Below are 8247 nucleotides of genomic sequence, written 5' to 3' on the forward strand. Positions count from 1 at the left end.
ACGGGCAAAAGGTTTATTCAAATAGCATTGCGACGCCCGGCGAAAAACTAAAAAAGGGTGCAACACCGGGACTTCCCGGGAGGTCACCCATCCCAGTACTACTCCGGCCCAAGCGCGCTTAACTGCGGAGTTCTGATGGGATCCGGTGCACTAACGCTGGTATGATCGCACCCGTTATGAGCTTGTCGCAGTGTGTACTTAGCAAACCGCGACCCACGTGCGAATCCACCCCGGCCACCCACCCCCGTCGAGGTGCACACCCTCCCTCGCGAAGTGCGCCCCGTTCGCCAAGTGTGAGCCCTGCCCGGGTGCGCGCACCTTGCTAGGGCGTCGGGTGTGCACCCGGCCCGGCCTACGTGCGTGCACCTGGACGGGGCGTCGTGTGCGTGCAGTGTCCCGTCTGCAACGCGGTGCCCACACACCACCTCGGGCGCAACGACCTGCGCTCACATGTGGGCCGAGTGCACCTTGGTGCATGTTCGGGGCGCCTCGGGTGCACGCTCGATCTTGCCCCGGTGCACCAAGGCGCTCGGTTTGCCCCGGGTGCGCACTTGGTGCAAGGTGGGCACCCAAAATAGGGATCAAGCACCAAAACACAAGTTTCGGGATGCAAAATGGGACCCAAGGACCACAAATGCGTTCCAAGACCCATGATGGGTCCACGAGAACAAAAATGTGTTCCGAGACTTAATAAACAAATATTGGGTTTTAGGAGAAGAAACATGCTCTGATGCCCAAAACGAGAATCGACCCCGAAAAGGCCACAGGCCAAAAGTGGGATGCGAGACAAAAAAAAATGGGACCCGAGGACCAAAATTGGGTTCCCAGGTCGAAGACAGGGCAACCGGACAAGAAACGACCTCTAAGGCTCGAAATGAGTCCCGACGACTAAAACTTGACAAGAAGCACCCATCAGGCACCCAACTCGACACCCATGGGATGCCGACCCACCCGGGCTTCCACCTAGCACACCTTGGCACCCACCCACCCTCGCACCCAACCTCGCACCCAACTTAGCACCTTTGAACCCACATTGGCACTCACCCTGACCCTGGCACCTTGGAACCCACATTGGCACTCACCTTGACCCTGGCACCCACCTTTGCACTCACCTTGGGACCCACCCTGGCTCCCACCTCGGCACCCACCCAGACACCCACCTTGGTTCCTTGGCACCCACCTTGGATCCCTGGCACCCACCCCGACACCCACCTTGGCACGCAACTTGGCTACTTGCCACCCACCTTGGCTCCTTGACGCCCACCCCGACAACCACCCCGTGACCTACCCTGGCTAGGGTTGGTGCACACCCACCCTGGTGCCCACCTTGGCACCCACCCCATGACCCACCTTGGCACGCACCTTAGTACCCACCCTAGGACCCACCCCGTGACCCACCTTGGCCAGGGTGGGTGCCTTGGTGCGCACAACTTGCCTGGGCTGCACACCAGGGCAGGCTCAAGATGGCACCCGCGTTCCGTTTTTTTCACTATCTTTCAAAACGGAAATTTTAAAATCTCGTTTTTTTTTTTTTTTTGCCTTTTCTGGAAATTAGTGAAGGCAGCGCATCAAAGGTGCGCAATGCTGGTGCGAACCCGGGAGCGCTCCGATGTGTGCTCCAAGGTGCGGCGTGCACGAAGTCCGAGCCCGGCTTGCCCCGGGTGCGCACCTCGCGTGCACCTTCGCCGGGGTGAGCACCTTGGCTGGGTTGCGCGCCCTGGTGCGCACCAAGGAGCGCTCTGAAGTGTGCTCCAAGGTGCGGCGTGCACGAAGTCGGAGCTCGGTTTGCCCCGGGTGTGCACCTCGGGTGCGCACCTCGCGTGCACCTTCGCTGCGGTGGGCACCTTGGCTGGGTTGCGCGCCTTGGTGGGCACCATGCAGTGCACGAAGTCGGAGCCCGGTTTGCCCCGGGCGCGCACCTCCGCCAGGGTGGGCACCTTGGTGCGCACAACTTGCCTGGGCTGCGCACCAGGAAGGGCTCAAGATGGCACCCGCGTTCCGTTTTTTTCACTATCTTTCAGAACGGAAATTTTAAAATATCGTTTTTTTTTGCCTTTTCTGGAAATTAGTGAAGGCAGCGCATCAAAGGTGCGCAACGCTGGTGCGAACCTGGGAGCGCTCCGATGTGTGCTCCAAGGTGCGGCGTGCACGAAGTCGGAGCCCGGTTTGCCCCGGGTGCGCCCTGGTGGGCACCATGGTGCGCACCAAGGAGCGCTCCGAAGTGTGCTCCAAGGTGCGGCCTGCACGAAGTCGGAGCCCGGTTTGCCCCGGGTGTGCACCGCGGGTGGGCACCTTGGTGCGCATGCCTTGCCTGGGCTGCGCACCAGGGCGGGCTCAAGATGGCACCCGCGTTCCGTTTTTTTCACTATCTTTCAAAACGGAAATTTTAAAATCTCATTTTTTTTTGCCTTTTCTGGAAATTAGTGAAGGCAGCGCATCAAAGGTGCGCACCTCGCTGCCCACCACGGTGCGCAACGCCGGTGGGCACCCGGGAGTGCTTCGAAGTGTGCTCCAAGGTGCTGCGTGCACGTTGTCGGAGCCCGGTTTGCCCCGGGTGCGCACCTCGCGTGCACCTTCGTCGGGGTGGGCACCTTGGCTGGGTTTGCCCCGGCTGCGCTCCGAAGCGGGGTTATTGGAGCGCCGCCTCTTTTTTTGTCGGAGCGTTTGGTGGGGTTTCTCGCATTGGCTCTTCCCAGGCCCGGTTGCCACCCTGGCGCGCACGAAGTCGGAAGTAGGGTTAATTGCCCGGGTGCGCACCTTTGCCAGGGTGGGCACCTTACCTGGGCTGTGCACCCGGGCGGGCTCAAGATGGCACCCGCGTTCCGTTTTTTTCACTATCTTTCAAAACGGAAATTTTAAAATCTCCTCTTTTTTTTGCCTTTTCTGGAAATTAGTGAAGGCAGCGCATCAAAGGTGCGCACCTCGCTGCCCACCTTGGTGTGCTCTGAGGTGCGCACCCGGGAGCGCTACGAAGTGTGCTCCAAGGTGCGGCGTGCACGTTGTCGGAGCCCGGTTTGCCCCGGGTGCGCACCTCGCCTGCACCTTGGCCGGGGTGGGCACCCTGGCTGGGTTTGCCCAGGGTGCGCTCCGAAGCGGGGTTACTGGAGCGCCCCCTCTTTTTTTGTCAGAGCGTTTGGTGGGGTTTCTCGCATTGGCTCTTCCCAGGCCCGGTTGTTGGGTGCGCTCCCACCCTGGCGCGCGCGAAGTTGGAAGTTGGGTTAATTGCCCGGGCGCGCACCTTCGCCAGGGTGGGCACCTTGGTGCGCACACCTTGGCTGGGCTGCGCACCAGGGCGGGCTCAAGATGGCACCAGCATTCCCTTTTTCTCACTATCTTTCAAAACGGAAATTTTAAAATCTCGTTTTCTTTTGCCTTTTATGGAAATTAGTGAAGGCATCGCATCAAAGGTGCGCACCTCGCTGCCCACCTTGGTGTGCTCCGAGGTGCCCACCACGGTGCGCTCCGAGGTGCCCACCACGGTGCGCAACGCCGGTGCGAACCCGGGAGCGCCCCGATGTGTGCTCCAAGGTGCGGCGTGCACGAAGCCGGACCCCGGTTTGCCCCGGGTGCGCACCTCGCGTGCACCTTGGTGCGCACACCTTGGCTGGGTTGCGCGGCCTGGTGGGCACCATGGTGCGCACCAAGGAGCGCTCCGAAGTGTGCTCCAAGGTGCGGCGTGCACGAAGTCCTAGCCCGGTTTGCCCCGGGTGCGCACCTTCGCCGCGGTGGGCACCATGGCGTGCACGAAGTCGGAGCCCGGTTTGCCCCGGGTGCGCACCTCGCGTGCACCTTCGCCGGGGTGGGCACCTCGGCTGGGTTGCGCGCCCTGGTGCGCACCAAGGAGCGCTCCGAAGTGTGCTCCAAGGTGCGGCGTGCACGAAGTCGGAGCCCGGTTTGCCCCGGGTGCGCACCTTCGCCGCGGTGGGCACCCTGGTGCGCACCATGGCGTGCACGAAGTCGGAGCCCGGTTTGCCCCGGGTGCGCACCTCGCGTGCACCTTCGGCGGGGTTGCGCGCCCTGGTGCGCACCAAGGAGCGCTCCGAAGTGTGCTCCAAGGTGCGGCGTGCACGAAGTCGGAGCCCGGTTTGCCCCGGGTGCGCACCTCGCGTGCACCTTCGGCGGGGTTGCGCGCCCTGGTGGGCACCATGGTGCGCACCAAGGAGCGCTCCGAAGTGTGCTCCAAGGTTCGGCGTGCACGAAGTCGGAGCCCGGTTTGCCCCGGGTGCGCACCTCGCGTGCACCTTCGCCGCGGTGGGCACCATGGCGTGCACGAAGTCGGAGCCCGGTTTGCCCCGGGTGCGCACCTCGCGTGCACCTTCGCCGGGGTGGGCACCTCGGCTGGGTTGCGCGCCCTGGTGCGCACCAAGGAGCGCTCCGAAGTGTGCTCCAAGGTGCGGCGTGCACGAAGTCGGAGCCCGGTTTGCCCCGGGTGCGCACCTCGCGTGCACCTTCGCCGCGGTGGGCACCATGGCGTGCACGAAGTCGGAGCCCGGTTTGCCTCGGGTGCGCACCCCGCGTGCACCTTCGCCGGGGTGGGCACCTCGGCTGGGTTGCGCGCCCTGGTGCGCACCAAGGAGCGCTCCGAAGTGTGCTCCAAGGTGCGGCGTGCACGAAGTCGGAGCCCGGTTTGCCCCGGGTGCGCACCTCGCGTGCACCTTCGCCGCGGTGGGCACCTTGGCTGGGTTGGGCACCATTGAGCGCTCCGAAGTGTGCTCCAAGGTGCGCACCATGGCCCTCCAAGGTGCGCAGCATGGCGTGCACGAAGTCGGAGCCCGGTTTGCCCCGGGTGCGCACCTCGCGTGCACCTTCGCCAGGGTGGGCACCTCGGTGCGCACACCTTCTCAATGTTTTCTTGCCTTTTCTGGAAATTGGTGAAGGCAGCGCATCAAAGGTGCGCACCTCGGTGTGCTCCGAGGTGCGAACCCGAGAGCGCTCCGAGGTGCCCACGAAGTCGAAAGTCGGGTTAATTGCATTGTTTTCCCCGGGTGCGCTCCGAGGTGCGCAACATCGGTGCGCACCAAGGAGGGCTCCGAAGTGTGCTCCAAGGTGCGCACGATTCGGAGCTCGGTTTGCCCGGGGTGCGCACACCTTGGCTGGGTTGCGCACCCTTTGTGCGCTCCAAGGTGCGCACGAAGTCGGAGCTCGGTTTGCCCCGGGTGCGCACCTTCGCCAGGGTGCGCACCTTGATGCGCACGCCTTGGCTGGGCTGCGCACCTTGGTGGGCGCCATGGTGCGCACCTTTCGTGCGCTCCAAGGTGCGCACGAAGTCGGAGCTCGGTTTGCCCCGGGTGCGCACCTTGGTGGGCGCCATGGTGCACTCCGAGGTGCCCAAGATTGGTGCGCAACAAGGAGCGCTCCGAAGTGCGCTCCAAGGTGCGCAGGTGCGCGCGAAGTCGAAAGTTGGGTTAATTGTCCGGTTTGCCTCGGGTGCGCACCTTGCGTGCACCTTCGCCAGGGTGGGCGCCTTGGTGCGCACACCTTGGCTGGGCTGCGCACCCGGGCGCGCACACCTTGGCACCCGCGTTTCCTTCATTTTAAATTTTTTTTTTTTACAATCTCTCAAGTGGGAAATTCTATAATCTCAACTTTTTTTGCCTTTTCAGGAAACTTTTGAATGGAGCGCATCATTGGTGCGCTCCGAAGTGTGCTCCAAGGTGCGCACCTCTGGTGTGCTCCAAAGCTCTCTCCAGCTGCGTGCACCTGCCCCGGCCGCGCACCCGGCCCCGCCCAGCTTCGCTCACCTGTCCCGGGCGTCTGGTGCGGAACCTTAGAGTAAGAAACATCACCGTGCACCTTGGCCAACGTGCGCGACTCGACCGAGCGCGCACTGGCCGAGGTGCACACCGATTTCACCTGGGTGCGCGCGCAGCACCTCGGGCGCACCGGGGTGCGCGCACAACGCCCGGGTTGCACCGTGGCCTGTGTGCTCGGGGCGCCTCGGGTGCGCGCTCGGTGTCGCCCCCGCGCGCGCGGTAGTGCGGGCAGCGCACCCCGGCCCGGCCCGGCCCCGACGAGAACGCAAACGGGCAAAAGGTTTATTCAAATAGCATTGCGACGCCCGGCGAAAAACTAAGAAAGGGTGCAACACCGGGACTTCCCGGGAGGTCACCCATCCTAGTACTACTCCGGCCCAAGCGCGCTTAACTGCGGAGTTCTGATGGGATCCGGTGCACTAACGCTGGTATGATCGCACCCGTTATGAGCTTGTCGCAGTGTGTACTTAGCAAACCGCGACCCACGTGCGAATCCACCCCGGCCACCCACCCCCGTCGAGGTGCACACCCTCCCTCGCGAAGTGCGCCCCGTTCGCCAAGTGTGAGCCCTGCCCGGGTGCGCGCACCTTGCTAGGGCGTCGGGTGTGCACCCGGCCCGGCCTACGTGCGTGCACCTGGACGGGGCGTCGTGTGCGTGCAGTGTCCCGTCTGCAACGCGGTGCCCACACACCACCTCGGGCGCAACGACCTGCGCTCACATGTGGGCCGAGTGCACCTTGGTGCATGTTCGGGGCGCCTCGGGTGCACGCTCGATCTTGCCCCGGTGCACCAAGGCGCTCGGTTTGCCCCGGGTGCGCACTTGGTGCAAGGTGGGCACCCAAAATAGGGATCAAGCACCAAAACACAAGTTTCGGGATGCAAAATGGGACCCAAGGACCACAAATGCGTTCCAAGACCCATGATGGGTCCACGAGAACAAAAATGTGTTCCGAGACTTAATAAACAAATATTGGGTTTTAGGAGAAGAAACATGCTCTGATGCCCAAAACGAGAATCGACCCCGAAAAGGCCACAGGCCAAAAGTGGGATGCGAGACAAAAAAAAATGGGACCCGAGGACCAAAATTGGGTTCCCAGGTCGAAGACAGGGCAACCGGACAAGAAACGACCTCTAAGGCTCGAAATGAGTCCCGACGACTAAAACTTGACAAGAAGCACCCATCAGGCACCCAACTCGACACCCATGGGATGCCGACCCACCCGGGCTTCCACCTAGCACACCTTGGCACCCACCCACCCTCGCACCCAACCTCGCACCCAACTTAGCACCTTTGAACCCACATTGGCACTCACCCTGACCCTGGCACCTTGGAACCCACATTGGCACTCACCTTGACCCTGGCACCCACCTTTGCACTCACCTTGGGACCCACCCTGGCTCCCACCTCGGCACCCACCCAGACACCCACCTTGGTTCCTTGGCACCCACCTTGGATCCTTGGCACCCACCCCGACACCCACCTTGGCACGCAACTTGGCTACTTGCCACCCACCTTGGCTCCTTGACGCCCACCCCGACAACCACCCCGTGACCTACCCTGGCTAGGGTTGGTGCACACCCACCCTGGTGCCCACCTTGGCACCCACCCCATGACCCACCTTGGCACGCACCTTAGTACCCACCCTGTTACCCACCCTAGGACCCACCCCGTGACCCACCTTGGCCAGGGTGGGTGCACCCACCCTGGTGCCCACCTTGGCACCCACCCATCCTAGCACCCAGCCTGTGACCGGGCTTGGAACCCAACCTTGCACCCGTCTTGGCCAGTGTGGGTGCGCACCCATCCTGGCACCCACGTTGTGACACACCCTTTAACCCACGCACCCTAGCAGCCACGTTGGCACCCACCTTGGAACACAACCTAGCAACTTGGCACCCACCCCGTGACCCACCTTGGCATCCACCATAGCAGTCGCCCACTTGGCACCCACCTTGGAACCCAAGTTGGCACCCACCTCGGCACCCACCTTGACACTTGTGGACCCACCTTGCCACTCACCCTAGCATCGACCCATCCTAGCACCCACCCTGGCACCTTTGCACCCTAGCACTCACCCATCCTAGCACCTAACCTGTGACCCACCTTGACACTCACCCTCGCACCCACCTTGGAACCCAACCTAGCACCCACCCACCCTGACACCAACCCTAGCACCTACCCACCCTTGCACCCACCCTGTGACCCATCTTGGCACCCACCCATCCTACCACTCAACCTATCACCCACCTTCTCACCCACCTTGGCATCCACCTTAGCACCCACCCACACTGGCACCTTGGCACCCACCTCGGGCAAGGTGGGTGCACACCCACCCTGACACCCAATTTAGAACCAACCGAGCATGTTACCCACCTTGGCACCCACATTGCAGCCCACCCTAGTACCCACCCTATGACCCACATTGGCATCCACACCCTAGCACCCAGGCACCTCGACACCCGCCTTGACACGCACCCTAGCACTAAACCTGTG

General features: G+C 62.8%; 2 non-coding genes across 2 annotated transcripts; both read right to left on the reverse strand.

Annotated features, from left to right (window-relative positions):
* Nucleotides 1-54: 54 nt before the first annotated feature.
* LOC131867491 (5S ribosomal RNA) lies at nucleotides 55-173 on the reverse strand. The gene has a single exon (XR_009366044.1). It is a non-coding gene; the product is annotated as a 5S ribosomal RNA (ribosomal RNA).
* Nucleotides 174-6076: 5903 nt separating this feature from the next.
* Nucleotides 6077-6195, reverse strand: LOC131867519 (5S ribosomal RNA). Its single transcript, XR_009366072.1, has one exon. It is a non-coding gene; the product is annotated as a 5S ribosomal RNA (ribosomal RNA).
* Between the last annotated feature and the right edge of the window lie 2052 nt (nucleotides 6196-8247).

The sequence above is a fragment of the Cryptomeria japonica genome, unplaced genomic scaffold, assembly GCF_030272615.1.
Source record: "Cryptomeria japonica unplaced genomic scaffold, Sugi_1.0 HiC_scaffold_173, whole genome shotgun sequence".
Taxonomy (NCBI): Eukaryota; Viridiplantae; Streptophyta; class Pinopsida; order Cupressales; family Cupressaceae; genus Cryptomeria; species Cryptomeria japonica.